The sequence below is a fragment of the Solanum stenotomum genome, unplaced genomic scaffold, assembly GCF_019186545.1.
Source record: "Solanum stenotomum isolate F172 unplaced genomic scaffold, ASM1918654v1 scaffold6102, whole genome shotgun sequence".
Lineage (NCBI taxonomy): Eukaryota > Viridiplantae > Streptophyta > Magnoliopsida > Solanales > Solanaceae > Solanum > Solanum stenotomum.
In genome coordinates, this window is record NW_026036040.1 from 74,101 (window position 1) to 89,604 (window position 15,504).

Sequence of the window (15,504 nt, forward strand, 5' to 3'; positions counted from 1 at the left end):
TGGGGGGGGGGGCTGGTGGGGGTGGGTGGGTGGAGGGGCTGGGTAGGAGGTGGGTGGGGGGTTAGGGGTGGGTGGGTGGGGGCTGGGTAGGAGGTGGGTGGGGGGTTGAAGGTAGGGTGAAAAAATGAAATTTTGAATTTGTAAATATTTTTTAAAAACAAACTCAATTTTTCTTTTTGAAGGAGGTTGGAAGAGAGTTTTGGAAAATGTTTTCCTTAAGTTTAGAAGGGAAGTCATTTTCCTTAAATTTGAGGAAAATGAGTTGATTTGGAAAACATTTTCCAAAACATTTAGCCCAACCAAACATGAGAAAATTGGAAAACATTTTCCGGAAAATATTTTCCTTCATACCAAACACACCCGTAGTCTAAATTCATTTATTTTTGTTAACAATTTCTCTTGTGATGTAGATATATGCTTCTGAATATCTTTTTCAAAAATTATTAAATTTCTCAAGAGTTAGAGAATTGTCACGATTTATTTTTTTGATGTTCAAGACAAAATAATGACTTTATTTAATAATGCTTGCTACCTATGTGATTTAGATTGTCAGAAAGTTTGCTTCAAAATAGTTATTACTATATAAACATTTTCCTTTTGTTTTACTGATTTACTATTTCTTAATACTTAAGTATTTTCTACGAAGAAAAGTTTATATGACTTGTAATAACGTCAGTTGAAGTTTGTATTAGTTTAATTTTTATTGTAGTCTAAATTCATTTGTTTTTGTACTATAACTAATTACCAAAAAAAATTTATAGCTCTTGATTGATATTCAGTCAGCACTTAAAGAGCTCTTCTACCAAGTTACAATAGGCAGAAGATCTTTGCAAGAAAAAAATAGGTAGTTTCATTAAGGGAGGATAACTTCTTACTAATTTCACATGATCAAATGCAATATTATTTGATACTCTATATCTTTACCTATTAACTTCATAAACTCAATTATAGCATAATTGTAGTTTATGAATATTAGAACTAGAGAATCCGTAGAAAAAGAAGAATAAGAAGAAGTAGACGAGGAGGAAGAAGAAGAATGAATCTGATATAGAAGAAATTGATTTATGAGAGTTAGAAGTTCTCTCACAATTCTCTCTTATTGATTCATTGAATTAATTGAGTACAAGTATGATCATATATATATACACCTTCTTGAACTTAGTTAGTTAGACCTCCTAACTAACTTTTGGATATATAGTTAGTTATATAACCAACTAACTAACTTATACACTTCCTATTTTGAATATTGAACTAACTACTTTTGCTCACTAATCTTAACAATAATAATTATATTACAAATATATGGCAGCATCAATTATTTGATACTCTATATCTTTACCTATCAATGTTATAACTTGGAGTAGAAGTGCTTGCAGTAACAGCATTAACCATGTGCTCTTGTACATGGTTACTACTCTCTGAGCTATAAGTTGAAGATGAGGTAAGATATATTCGATTGTTTCATACTCAACGCAACCATTTACTTTCAACCTATATATGGAAATCTCTTAAATTTCCAAATACATTCTGAAGAAGCTCATTGATTCGAAAAACAACCCAGAACGATGATACACGAGGATGACATCCAAAACTTGATTCAGCATAACTATGTGACCCAATATAACGTTTCATCCTTCTCAATCGGCGACGAACGTCATGATTCTTTAAATCATACAGGACAAAGTGACTGAACCATATCATGAACCTTATTTGATCTGTGACACATTTTATCATTACCCTACCTCAAAGGTAGAGAGATTGTTTCCGATACATCTTCGGCTCAAGAAAAACAATCCAAAGCATGCCGTCCCACAAAAAGGAAGTACAAGAAACAATGGACAAATAACAGATAGTAACAAAACAGAAATTATACAACAAAAATAATACAAATAGTAACAGAACAGAATTAACTGCAACAAAACAGTATATTGAATCGAGGTACAAGAAACAACAGACAGTAACATACCAATGAGTTGCTTGCTAATTTCTCTGTTTCTCCTTCATTTTCTTTTCCTATTTCCATGTATGCAATTCTCAAGATCTGATGTACAACACAACTAATTAATTACTCTATTAATTAACACCAGAAATATTTAGCAAAATTTGTGAAGAAAGAAAGTCTTAACACCCAATAATCATATCTTAAAGTTGACAAAATGTTTCAAGAAAGAAGTTTAAGTAATTAATTGGCTAAAGACAAACTTGAAATAGAAAGAAGATTTCAAAATTTACTCTAATAACTTTTTAATATTCCCTTGTATATTAGCTATGAGTTTTTATTATCAAACATGATATTATGTCTTATTCTTTTATATAAATATTTAAACTTTAAGTCATCTCAAATTCGGCCGCTAATAAAATAGTTGTTAAAAAAGGAACGGTAGAATAGATATTTAGTTAAAAATTAATATAGGTAATTAAACTTTATTAACATAAATATTGACTATATAAATATTTCCTCAAGGCTTTACGATTAAAAGCACTTGTTCTGACTTTAAATAGAGGGTAAGCTATCACCTCGTAAATTAAACATCTACATTCGTCTCTATTTTGTCAGTTGAACACTTCAACTTATAAAATGATCATCTTATGTGTTATGTTAGCATTTGATGTCCACGACCACGAGACACAATAAGGATGAGTTGAGGCACATTTATCAATAGTATTTATCTTGATTATATATACAAATATTTTTAGAATAATTTTTTTAAAATTACTTAACGAGCATTAAAAGTAATTTAGTAAAAACCCACTTATTTTATTAGAAAATATTTTCACATCATAGCAGAACATACAATGGGAATCAGACAGCAAATTATGAAAGTCTCAAAACAATGAAATACTCGATAAAATACTTATTTTTGACGGGCTTAAACAATGAGAAATTAGAATTCATCTGAACCTTATTCGACAACAAATTACAATATATACAATTATTTTTTACATATATGTAGATGTAGTAGGTATTGGATTCTCTTGATTTTTTTTCCAAATATTTACTTCTTTATATTTTATAGTCTATTAGTGAAAATCTTGACTCCGTTATTGATAATGCAATTCCCATAGAATTTTGTCGATTTCTTTTGTTGTATTTTTAAAAGTCCCCCTCAGCCCTCGTTATTGAACGATAACAGCAAATAAAAATACAAATATTTCTATATATAAACAATATATTAAACGTGTAAGATTAGTCCCTTTAATTTTTAATATATTTTTTTTCTTTAATAAAAGTTAGCTAGTTGGTCAAAATTTTGAATGCTTTGTGTTTACTTATATTGTATTAGGTGTAGAACTTACTTATATTAATTAAGCCTTAAAGTTAATTAAACACTTAATTGACTTCGTGGTTCATTCCCTATTAACAAATTCCTCATCTAACACAGTTGGTTCGTTGATGTCCGGATCAAAGAGAGTACAACACTCCATCCGCACATCTCGTAGCTTTGCAAGACTCCAAAAACAAGGTGATAGTACCATGCATGATCCCTCCAGGTTATTCACCACCAGAGTTTCTAGATTGCAGAGGTTTGAAAATGACGGAGGGAGAGCTTTAGCCTTCGTCCGAATGATTAAGTACTTCAAATGAATGAGCATACCAATTTCATTCAGCAAAGAATCTGTCAATGTTATGCCCTTCAAATCCAAACTTTTGAGAAGCCTCAAGTNCTTTATATTTTATAGTCTATTAGTGAAAATCTTGACTCCGTTATTGATAATGCAATTCCCATAGAATTTTGTCGATTTCTTTTGTTGTATTTTTAAAAGTCCCCCTCAGCCCTCGTTATTGAACGATAACAGCAAATAAAAATACAAATATTTCTATATATAAACAATATATTAAACGTGTAAGATTAGTCCCTTTAATTTTTAATATATTTTTTTTCTTTAATAAAAGTTAGCTAGTTGGTCAAAATTTTGAATGCTTTGTGTTACTTATATTGTATTAGGTGTAGAACTTACTTACATTAATTAAGCATTAAAGTTAATTAAACACTTAATTGACTTCGTGGTTCATTCCCTATTAACAATTTTCTTGCAATTTAAATTACCTAACATTAGGTAATTTGAATCTTGCAATTTTTCATTTATTTTATGTTATTATGTCCCTTTGGTTTTTAGTTACTTTCTAGTTCCTACGTGCCTTTTTGTTCTTGTGAAAATGGAAATTAGCTGGCCAAACAATACATATTCGTAATTTTTTTTTTTGATTATTGCTACTTTATGTAGTTATTCTTTTTATTTTAATTTACCTGATCAATGTTAACTTGGCACACCAATTGAAGGTATATTTTATTAAAGTAATATTATTAATGATGCTTTAAAACTCTAAATTTATCTACTACACTATAACAAAGAGACATTTAGTGACAATAGATTTTCCTAAAATATTGTTGCAAAAACATTTAGTAACAATTGAGTCAATGTCATTGGCTCATTACATCTAGAGTCATTAAAGCCTTTAACAATATTTATACAGACTGCTAGTTATAAATACTCATATTTATTTTTGTCGCTAAATATAATATAAAGACAATTATATTATTGCCGCTAAATAACTATCGCAAAATCCTTTGTTCGCTGAAGTCCTGGTAAATACCATACGGTAAAATATACTGTAATAAAATTTATTTGATTTCAGAAACTGAACAAGTAAATTGAAATAACTATATCCGATATAGAGGCTACAATACTACTTATTCAACTTTCACTCGCAAGTCCCAACTAAAACACTTTAATATATCTGCTTATATATAATGAAAATTTAACAATAACAAAAAATATACATTAACCTTATAATAAGATCTTCTTAATTAAGTTTAAAGAAGGCCATTATAGGATTATACACAATTTCTTTAGCATTTGTACCAAAAACAAAGTCAGCATATGCATAATCTTCTCTATTATTTGGTATATTTGACATTATATATTGTGGAGGATTTGGTTGACCATAGTGCTTGTTGTTTTCTTCATCATTTTCATAGTCAATTTTTTCTATAGCTAGAATTTTTATATATTGTGTTGCTTTTTAAACTATGAGTGAATTGCTCATAAAATACAAATGATGAGAAGGTCAATTTTTTTTGCGTTGAGTTATAACATGTCCCTTCCCACGTAAGGGATTTGTCAGAGTTCGGAGCCAAAAGGGCAAAAAAAATTGCCAAAAATTCCAAAAGGGCACATCATATTTTTTTAAAACCAAAACGGCAAAATCGCTCCAGCCGGAGAGATTTTCCTCTGACACATATTAACGCCGTGTACTCCGTTAAAATAAAATCGCTGCCAGGGCAGCGATTTTTGTCTAATTTTTTTTTTCTTTTTTTTTTCACTAAAATCGCTGGTACAACAACGATTTTTTAACTCTAATTTTTTTCCTCCACCTAATATCGCTGCTATGGCAGCATTTTCATAGGAAAAAAAAATTGGCAGCTTTTTGTAAAACTTTTTTTGGAAAATCGCTGCCCTGTCAGCGTTTTCCTTAATTTTTTTTTTCGAAAATCTTTTCTTAATTCGACTGCCTTTTCAGCGATTTTTGTTAAAAAAATTATTTTTTAATAAAAACACTGCCTTGTTTTCAAAACGAAAAACAATTTTAAAAAATAAAAATTGAAGAGAAACGAATTTAAAAAAAAAAGCAAAAAATTTAACTAAAAAGCTGTCAAGGCAGCAATTTTCAGCCTTTTGACAGCTTTTTTACAAAAAAAAATATATAAATATATCTTGAAATCGCTGCCTTGGCAGCGATTTTGGTGGAACTAGTTTTTTTTAAAAAAAAATCGCTGCCTTGGTAGCGATTTTTGTAGAAATATTCTTTTATTTTATTTTATTTTTTGAAATTTCTGTCAACTAGTCAACATCTGATGGTAAATTTCTTTTATTTTTTTTAAATCGCTGCCCGTGCAGTGTTTTTGCTATTTTAAAAAATTAAAATTAAAATCACTGCTATTATAGCGTTATTATAAAAGCAAATTTATTTTATTTTTTTGGCGTTAATTATTTGTTTTTAAATTGCTGCTGTTGCAGCGTTATTATAAATTTTGTGGAAATTTTTTTTCTTTTTTTTAGAAAGCGCTGCCTTGGCAGTGCTTTTGGTGGAACTATTTTTTTTAAAAAAAATTCTTTTGATTTATTTTTTTTTAAATTTCTATCAACTAGTCAACATCTAATTTTTGAAATCGCTGCCTTGGCAGCGATTTTAGTGAAGAATTTTTTTAAATAAAGGAAATCGCTGCCAGGGCGGCGAAATTTCCCTCTAACTTTTTTTTAAAAAAAAATATTACTTCTGACGCAGCGATATCATAAATAAAAATAGTCTTATATATTCATGATCATTATTTGAATTGGAGTGTGCCAGATTACAATATGGGAGAGCCTTGGCATCGATTTTGTGGAAATTTTATTTTATTTATGATATCGCTGCTTCAGAAGCGATATTTTTTTAAAAAAAAAAGTTAGAGGGGAATTTCGCCGCCCTGGTAGCGATTTTCTTTATTTAAAAAAATTCTTCACTAAAATCGCTGCCAAGGCAGCGATTTCAAAAATTAGATGTTGACTAGTTGATAGAAATTTTAAAAAAAATAAATCAAAAGAATATAAAAAAAAAAATATAGTTCCACCAAAAGCACTGCCAAGGCAGCTATTCTAAAAAAAGAAAAAAAATTTCCACAAAATTTATAATAACGCTGCAACAGCAGCAATTTAAAAACAAATAATTAACGCCAAAAAAATAAAATAAATTTGCTTTTATAATAACGCTATAATAGCAGTGATTTTAATTTTAATTTTTTTAAATAGCAAAAACGCTGCACGAGCAGCGATTTAAAAAAAAAATAAAAGAAATTTACCATCAGATGTTGACTAGTTGACAGAAATTTCAAAAAATAAAATAAAAGAAAAGAATATTTCTACAAAAATCGCTGCCAAGGCAGCGATTTTTTAAAAAAAAAACTAGTTCCACCAAAATCGATGCTAAGGCAGCGATTTCAAGATATATATATGTATATATATTTTTTTTTTTGTAAAATAGCTGTCAAAAGGCTGAAAATTGCTGCCTTGACAGCTTTTTAGTTAAATTTTTTTCTTTTTTTTTTTAAATTCGTTTCTCTTCAATTTTTATTTTTTAAAATTGTTTTTCGTTTTGAAAACAAGGCAGTGTTTTTATTAAAAAATAATTTTTTTAACAAAAATCTCTGAAAAGGCAGTCTAATTAAGAAAAGATTTTCGAAAAATTTTTTTTAATGAAAATGCTGCCAGGGCAGCGATTTTCCAAAAAAAAGTTTTTACAAAAAGCTGCGAATTTTTTTTTTCTATGAAAACGCTGCCATAGCAGCGATATTAGGTGGAGAAAAAAAATTAGAGTTAAAAAATCGCTGTTGTGCCAGCGATTTTAGTGAAAAAAAAGAAAAAAAAAATTAAACAAAAATCATTGCCCTGGCAGCGATTTTATGTTAACGGAGTACACGGCGGTAATATGTGTCAGAGGAAAATCGCTCCGGCAGGAGCGATTTTGCCGTTTTGGTTTTAAAAAAATATGATGTGCCCTTTTGGAATTTTTGGCAATTTTTTTTGCCCTTTTGGCTCCGGACTCGGATTTGTCACTCTTTAAATTCCATGTCATAGAATATGAAGAGAGAAAAATCCACATTTTTTATTCATTCCCAAGTTGTCACATTCTTAAAATACCCCTTCTACTTACTTTTACTAACAACTAAACATTCCAACTTCGAGAATGCACATCTAGATCATCATTGTGTCTCATGAAAACCCGACACTAACATGACACATATATTATGGAAGGTGTCTAGATGATCGTTGGAGTGTTCAACTGACACAATGGAGATGAGTTCAGGTGTCTAGATGTGCATCCTAAAAGTTTGAGTCGTTTAGTTCTCAGATGAAGAGGTGTCTAGCTATGCATTATGTGCGCCAATTTGAAGTCGCACACTTGAGAAGAATCTAATAATACATCAGATGTCATGGTAACGAAAAGCAAGCACACATACAATATCTCATCCGTTATAATAAAGACCATGAATACTTATTATAGCTGGGACTGTTTAGACCACAATGTTATAATAAAGAACACAAGTACTGATAAACGGTTATTAACCACAATATAATGTTATCAATAAACGAAAAATGGATATAGAAAAATCGCGTTGGAAGAAGGCATACGTGTGTTGAGGATCGGTTCATTATTTGTATGCGCTAGCTAGATCTCTCTGCAAAGAAATCTGGTAGTTGTTCGATACAGACTTCAAGGATTTGAAGATTAGGAAACCATTTGAAAATATCCTCCGTGTCTTCTGAACCAGGATGGTAGATCACATATAATGTTCTCAAATTTTCTAACCTTAAATCCTCATCTAACACAGTTGGTTCGTTGATGTCTGGATCAAAGAGAGTACAACACTCCATCCGCACATCTCGTAGCTTTGCAAGACTCCAAAAACAAGGTGATAGTACCATGCATGATCCAAACTTCAAATGACGGAGGGAGAGCTTTAGCCTTCGTCCGAATGATTAAGTACTTCAAATGAACGAGCATACCAATTTCATTCAGCAAAGAATTTGTCAATGTTATGCCCTTCAAATCCAAACTTTTGAGAAGCCTCAAGTGTTTTAGCTGACTCTTGTAGGAAAGACAAGCCTTAAACCCATAAATCACCTTCAGAGAGAGGAGGTGTTTAGCATAAGGATTCTTCTTTTCTGGATTAAACACCACAAAATTTTCATCCAAATCAAAGAGACGTTGATCATAACGAATGGTAATTCCTCGTGCCATCATACCAGAAGAAGAAAACGGAGCGTTTGAACCTCCTATGAAGTCAAACAACTTTTCCTTTCTAGATTTTATATAACAAAATTCATGCACAAGATCATGAATTTTGCAAATAGAATTATCGAAAGGTATTACCAAACTACTGGAAATTAACTCATCCACTACTTCTTCTGCACTTTTCATCTCAATCTCTGCTCCACAAGTCCTTGAACAAACAAATCTTTCAACTCAGAGATCCATAATATATCTGTGTCCTTTGGATAACTTGCAAGGCAAACCAAACACGGCTTTACGTGATCTGACAAATGGTCATAACAAATCCCACTTTTGGAAGGTAAAGCATTTCCTACCAAAGGTGACTTCATAACTCAAGACTTGAACTCGAGACCTTTCATCTATCTTTTAATAATAGAAAAACAACATAACATTAAATTTTCTTTTACACCTTTAATGAAACGTTATACAACCACAAATTTCAAAAGGCCTTTTATTCTTAAGATTATGTCTAGTCAAACAATACCACATAAATTGAAACCGGACTAATAGTACATGTTATCAATAAGATATTATTACCTTGGGAAATTGGCTCCTATCCTTCATGGAATTGCATATTGTTGGAAAAACAGTATGACCACAATAACAAAATGTATACATACTTATTGCACTTATCAATCCATCCCATCTCCAAATCACACCTTTTTCTTCAATCCAATACCATCAATTGCACCAACCCAAAATATTGAAAAAAACAAAACAATTGAAGCTAAAACTCCACCAATAGAAACATAAGCCAATAAACCTAAACTTTTAAACCATGTTGTTGGCAATATTACAATAGCAACTAATAAAACAAAAACTTCCCTTCCAACAATTTTAACACAACCAAAATGAATTTTTGCATTTGGGAATAATTTTTGCAAATTGTCACCTTCTAATATGAGGAATGTAATTGCAACAAAGTATAGTTCAAGATATAAGAAAATTGATATCAAGATTCTTCCTTCATTACCAAAAGCAAATTCACCAATATCAGGATATGTCTTAATTGATGGTGAAACACTCATGCATTTTTGCAAAAGTAATCCTGTGTAACAACATATAATTGCTACCAAAAAAAAGTAGCATCAAACATAACCATCCTCCTTGTGAAAGTGCATAGGGTACTGATATTATTCCAATACCTATATGAAAGAAGAAAAAAAGAGTTCAAGTTTTATGTATCGAGTTACTAAATATTTATACAGTCAGGTCACTTATAAGGTGATTACTGATAAATTTATCTATGTGATCATAAGCATAGGTAAGATGATAGAGATAATAATAAGTAACTTGTTATAACATGTTGACCAATACTAATAACGTAAAAAAATGTTTACTATGTCGGTGCATATAACTTCAATTAAAGTACTATACAATTACATATTAAGTGAAATTCCATAAGTGGGGTCTGCAGAAGGTATATATTTGGTGTATATACGCAGCCTAATCCCTACCCTATGAAGATGGAGAGGTTGTTTCTGATAGACCCTCGACTCAAGTAAAGCATAACAAAACAAGAAAGAAAAGAGTATACCAGTAGCACCAACAAATAATACAATAACCGAAACAAAGGAAATAATAGGTAATTTTTACCTGTATAAGAAAGTAGGCAGAAAATATTAATACCACTGACAAGGGAAACTAGATAGCGCGATTACCTACTAGCCTTTTTACATTAATTTTTGACCTTCATATCCTCATGTCTTGGATCATGTCTTCGATAATATAAGTGATTATGACTTATTTCTACTTTTGGATGTGTCTTGAAAACAACAACAACAACAACAAATAATGAGATGTTTACCTGATAATAAATTAATACAATTGAAGCATGTTCTAAAGAAGAGGTTCCTTACTAGGCTCCAAAATTTGTGGAATCTGATTTTGTGTTTCAATACTCTCCACACTATGGGATTCCATATTTTTTGAGTGTCACAATTAACATCAAAATGCTAGTTTATATATTGGGTTTTGGCAGATTTGTCTAGAATAAAATTATTCTATATATCTATATGTTTTTAGTTATTAATTCAAAACTCAATAAATAAAAAGCTAGATTCGATCTCAAATTCATACATTCATAGGTGATGGTGGGTTCTGCTCTTATCTAGGGAGGGGCGTTTAGCCACTTGACTCCAAGGAGAAGGGGTGGAAAAAAAATATTTTTTAGCAGTAATTAATTAACGGCAATAGCTTAGTTGACGCTAAATATGCATTTTAGTTAAAGGTAATTAGTTTTTTTTAAAAAATATTTCTAAAACCTATAGCGATATTAGGTCTCTAATGACAATTAACTAATACCGATAAAACTTATCATTCTTTATTAATGTGTATATTTATTGCTTATAAAATTAGATGTTTTAATGCAGTAATATATAGTTGATCAATTGTTTTAACTATTCGACTTTTTGTAGTGAATTATTGAATATTAAGGATCCGAAAATTAATATGTAAATAATAGTTATCTATGTATATCCATCGAATAAAATATCTTTTCTATCAATGTTACCTAGTCTAAAAAATATATAATACAAGTGCTTATAAAGTAATAAGTTGAACTTTTTTATTAAAATAATAACTCAATTTACACATGCATACACTTCCTACTTTAATTATAAAAAAATAATTTGCATCCATTAACGAAGTCCTTTAGAATTTTATATAAAATTAAAGTCTCAATTAATATATGATTATTTTTTTTGGTCTAATTTTGGAATCAATCCACACAGTTTTGCACGAATCTTTATTATAATGTGTATATTATATTACTATAGTACAAAACTTTAACATTAACAAACAAGAATGGATTCTATCGATAAGGCACAATACATAAACGAATTGATTTGTATTATACTATATATATAAGATGGTAGGCACTCAAACTGATTTGTATTATATTATATATATAGAACATATTATGCCAGGTAGGATGTTTACGTCTATTTTATCCAAGTTTAAGTGTCTACTTGTGCACACCTAAAATTAAAGGACATAAATATCAGTTGAGATCAAGTTAAAAGGCACGTTTATATATTATATCTTCCTGAAACGTGAATCCAAAAGAATAGACTTTGGAGAAAGGAAAATCCACATATAGATTCTTTGTGTGCACTTATTTTCAAGAATCAACAAATGGACAAAGAATAATTCAAAATCTCTAAAAAAAAAAAAAAAAAAAAAAAAATTCTCCCAACGTGAATGGCAACAATAATGCTGGTTAATCATTAAAAACAAATTATATTTTGGTTTGATATTTAATTCAAAATAGAATTCTTGGAATTTTTACTCTAAAAAAATTAGCCAAATGTTATTCATTTAGTAGTGGTCCTAAAAAGGTGAATATTTATAGAATATGACCTTTGGATTTAATTATCTTCTACGAGTAATTGTACATGTGATATAAATATTAAATGACTATATTTATTCTATTTATAGTTGTTTACTTCTTTGTATTTATAGTTCGATGCGACGAGCTCAACCCAAAGATAATGTTTGTAATTTTTCAATAAGGAAAAGCATGATTGACCAATAATAACTCAATATAGGTTTACAAGTGAGATTTGAAGAAAGAAAAAATATACGCAGATTTTATTTTTATTTTATTAAAATAGAGAAATTATTTTTAATAGACCATCAGCTCAATATATAGAATGAATATATGCCAAGATACACCAACTCAAAGTCATAATGAGCCAATGTATGTTTTCTTAATTGAGCATTCTTTTAGTTTATTGTGAAAATTGTGAAATTTATATGAATTTAAAACGTTAAATTGTTGAATGTACACAATCTATAGATAAAAGTTGAAATTCCTAACATTTCAATATCCTGGACGCTCTGAGCATTGTCAAAATTAATTTTAAGAGTAAAATAATTTTTTAAATTAATTATGTCTTAACTAATATGTTAAATATAAAAAGTAAAAGCGAAAATCTATTTTTGGAATAATAGATCGAAGTAAAAATGAATATTAATTTTTATCTTAAATTTTCTACGACAACATTTATTTATATATTTTTTTTTAATTTCTCATTCGGTGTTATATTAGAGTCTGACTAAATTTGAAGGATCTAACACTCCCTAACAAAAAAGGCTCCATCCCAAAAGAGACTCCGTTACAATAAAGAACAAAAGTACTGATAGCTAGCTAGCACTGTTTAATTTAGACTTGATAAACAGTTATTAAATGAAACGGATATAGAAAAACCGCGTTGTAAGAAGGCTTACATGTCTTTAGGATCGCGGTTCATCATTTGAAGCCTTTACAGGTTGATATGATCTCTCTGCAAAGAACATAGTTAAAAAGTAATATTGGAACAAAACATAACATTATTTCTAAAAGGAAAGAAGTTGATGAATTCGTATTCATACTCACATTCTCTAGACCTTCTACCATCGAAGCATACGTCAAGCTTGTCTTCTCCGGTCATTTCTTCAACATATTCCTTAATATTGAAAGTCGACTCTTTAAGCTGACGGCTGAGCCATACATCGATACGCTTTAATGACGCAATATCTCCAAAACTGCCTGGGATCTCCTTAAGCTTATCACATGAATATATACTTAGTTTCTCGAGCACGGGAAATGATTTCTCTGCATCAACCTGCCATTCAGAAAATTTCACCCTAAACAATTTTAGAGATTTGAGATTCTGGAAGGTGACATCTTCCATGTTCCATTCTTTCCCCTCCTCGATGATTGGGTCTTCTAGAAGTAGTTCTTGAAGGTTGGGTAGTCTAGCAATCGTTGACATTGAATCGGATGTCAGAGCGAGCCCTTCCAACGTCATTTTTTTCAAGCTCAAAGGGAAGCCGTGTGTATATTCATGGAATGAATACCAAGAAGAAGCAGATAAACGGAGTTTTTCAAGTTCGTTAAGGACATCCAATCTTGGAAAACAAATCTTCTCTGCTGAACAATCTTCTAGTTGTCTGATACAGACTTCAAGGTTTTGAAGATTAGGAAACCTTTTGAAAATAATATCCTCCGTGTCTTCTAAACCGGGAAGGTAGAGCTCACGTAATGTTCTCAAATTTTCTAACCTTGAGTCCTCGTCTAACACAGTTGGTTCAAAGAGAGCACCACGCTTCATCCACACATCTCGTAGCTTTGCAAGACTCCAAAAACAAGGCGATAGTATCATGTATGATCCCTCCACATTATCCACCATCAGAGTTTCTAGATTGCAGAGGTTTGAAAATGACGGCGGGAGAGCTTTTGCCTCCGTCTGAATGATTAAGTGCTTCAAATGAACGAGCATACCGATTTCATTCAGCAAAGAATCTCTCAATGTTATGCCGTCCAAATCCAAACTTTTGAGAAGCCTCAAGTGTTTTAGGTGACTCTTGTGGGGAAGACATAACATACGGGCCTTCAGAGAGAGGAGGTGTTTAACATAAGGATTCTTCTTTTTTGGATTAAACACCACAAAATTTTCATTCAAACGAATTGTATATTTATTAAAACGAATGATAATTCCACGTGGCATAAGATCCGAAGAAGAAGAAGAGGAAGACGGAGCATTTGAACCTTCTATGAAGTGAAGCAGCTTTTCCTTTCTAGATTTTATATAACAAAAGTCATGCACAAGATCATGAATTTTGCAAATAGAATTATCGAAAGGTATTACCAAACTACTGGAAATTAACTCATTCACTACGTCTTCTGCACTTTTCATCTCAAGTCCTTGAGCACTCCATAAATCTTTCAACTTAGAGATCCTTATATCTTTATCCTTTGGATAAATTGCAAGGTAAACCAAACACGGCTTTACGTGATCTGACAAATGGTCATAACTTAATTGTATAACCTTCACCACTTCCTCTTCATCCTCAAAAATAAAGGAACTCAAATTATTGAGAACTTCAAGCCACAAAGCCTCTTTCTTTTCCTTCCTTGAAATGACTCCACCGATTAGATCAAGTACTAAAGGAAGCCCATCACACTTTCGAGCTATCTTTTCTCCAACATCCTTTAGTTCATCAGGGAAACGCTCTTCTCCGAATACCCTTTTCTCTAATAACTCCCAACTTTCTTCTGGTCTTAGCAATCGAAGATAAAGAGGATCACTGTGGCATTTTCCATGCAAAGCAACTTCCTTTTTCCGACTTGTTAAAATCACTCTGCTTCCTTTATGAAGTTCAGGAAAAGGTCTTGTTAGCTCATCCAATGTTGCAGTATCCCACATGTCATCCAAGACAATAAGGTACCGCTTTCCAAATAGTTGTTTCCGCAGCTTATCAGCAACGTCATCATCTATGTCATCCTCACTGAATCTTTCTTTCAAACCAATAACTTGATTGAAAATTTTCTGCAACAACTTTTTGTCATTACGTTCCTGGTCGACTGTGCACCAAGCACAAATGTCGAAATGATCAACAATGGACTTATCATTATACACTCTGAAAGCCAAAGTAGTTTTTCCAATCCCTGGCATGCCAACTATGGAAATGACATCTATCTCATCTGGTCCGCTGGTGAGCTTCCTAATTATCCACTCTGTCTCCTCCTCAAAACCTACAATTATTTTACCAACTGTACTCGATGAGTTTCTTTCAACCAGCTTGTTGGGAGCGTTTGCAACAATAATACCGCTGCTCTTGGGGATCTTCTCTTGTACCTCTTTTTTGACAAGCTTGATCTTTTCTACGGTATCAGGAAGTATGAAGATGAGCTGTAATAGACC

General features: G+C 31.1%; 2 pseudogenes; both read right to left on the minus strand.

Annotated features, from left to right (window-relative positions):
- LOC125852833 (amino acid transporter AVT1I-like) overlaps positions 1–10,738 on the minus strand; it is a 78,136-nt pseudogene extending 67,398 nt beyond the window's left edge.
- Positions 10,739–13,051: 2,313 nt separating this feature from the next.
- LOC125852834 (putative late blight resistance protein homolog R1A-3) overlaps positions 13,052–15,504 on the minus strand; it is a 12,034-nt pseudogene continuing 9,581 nt past the window's right edge.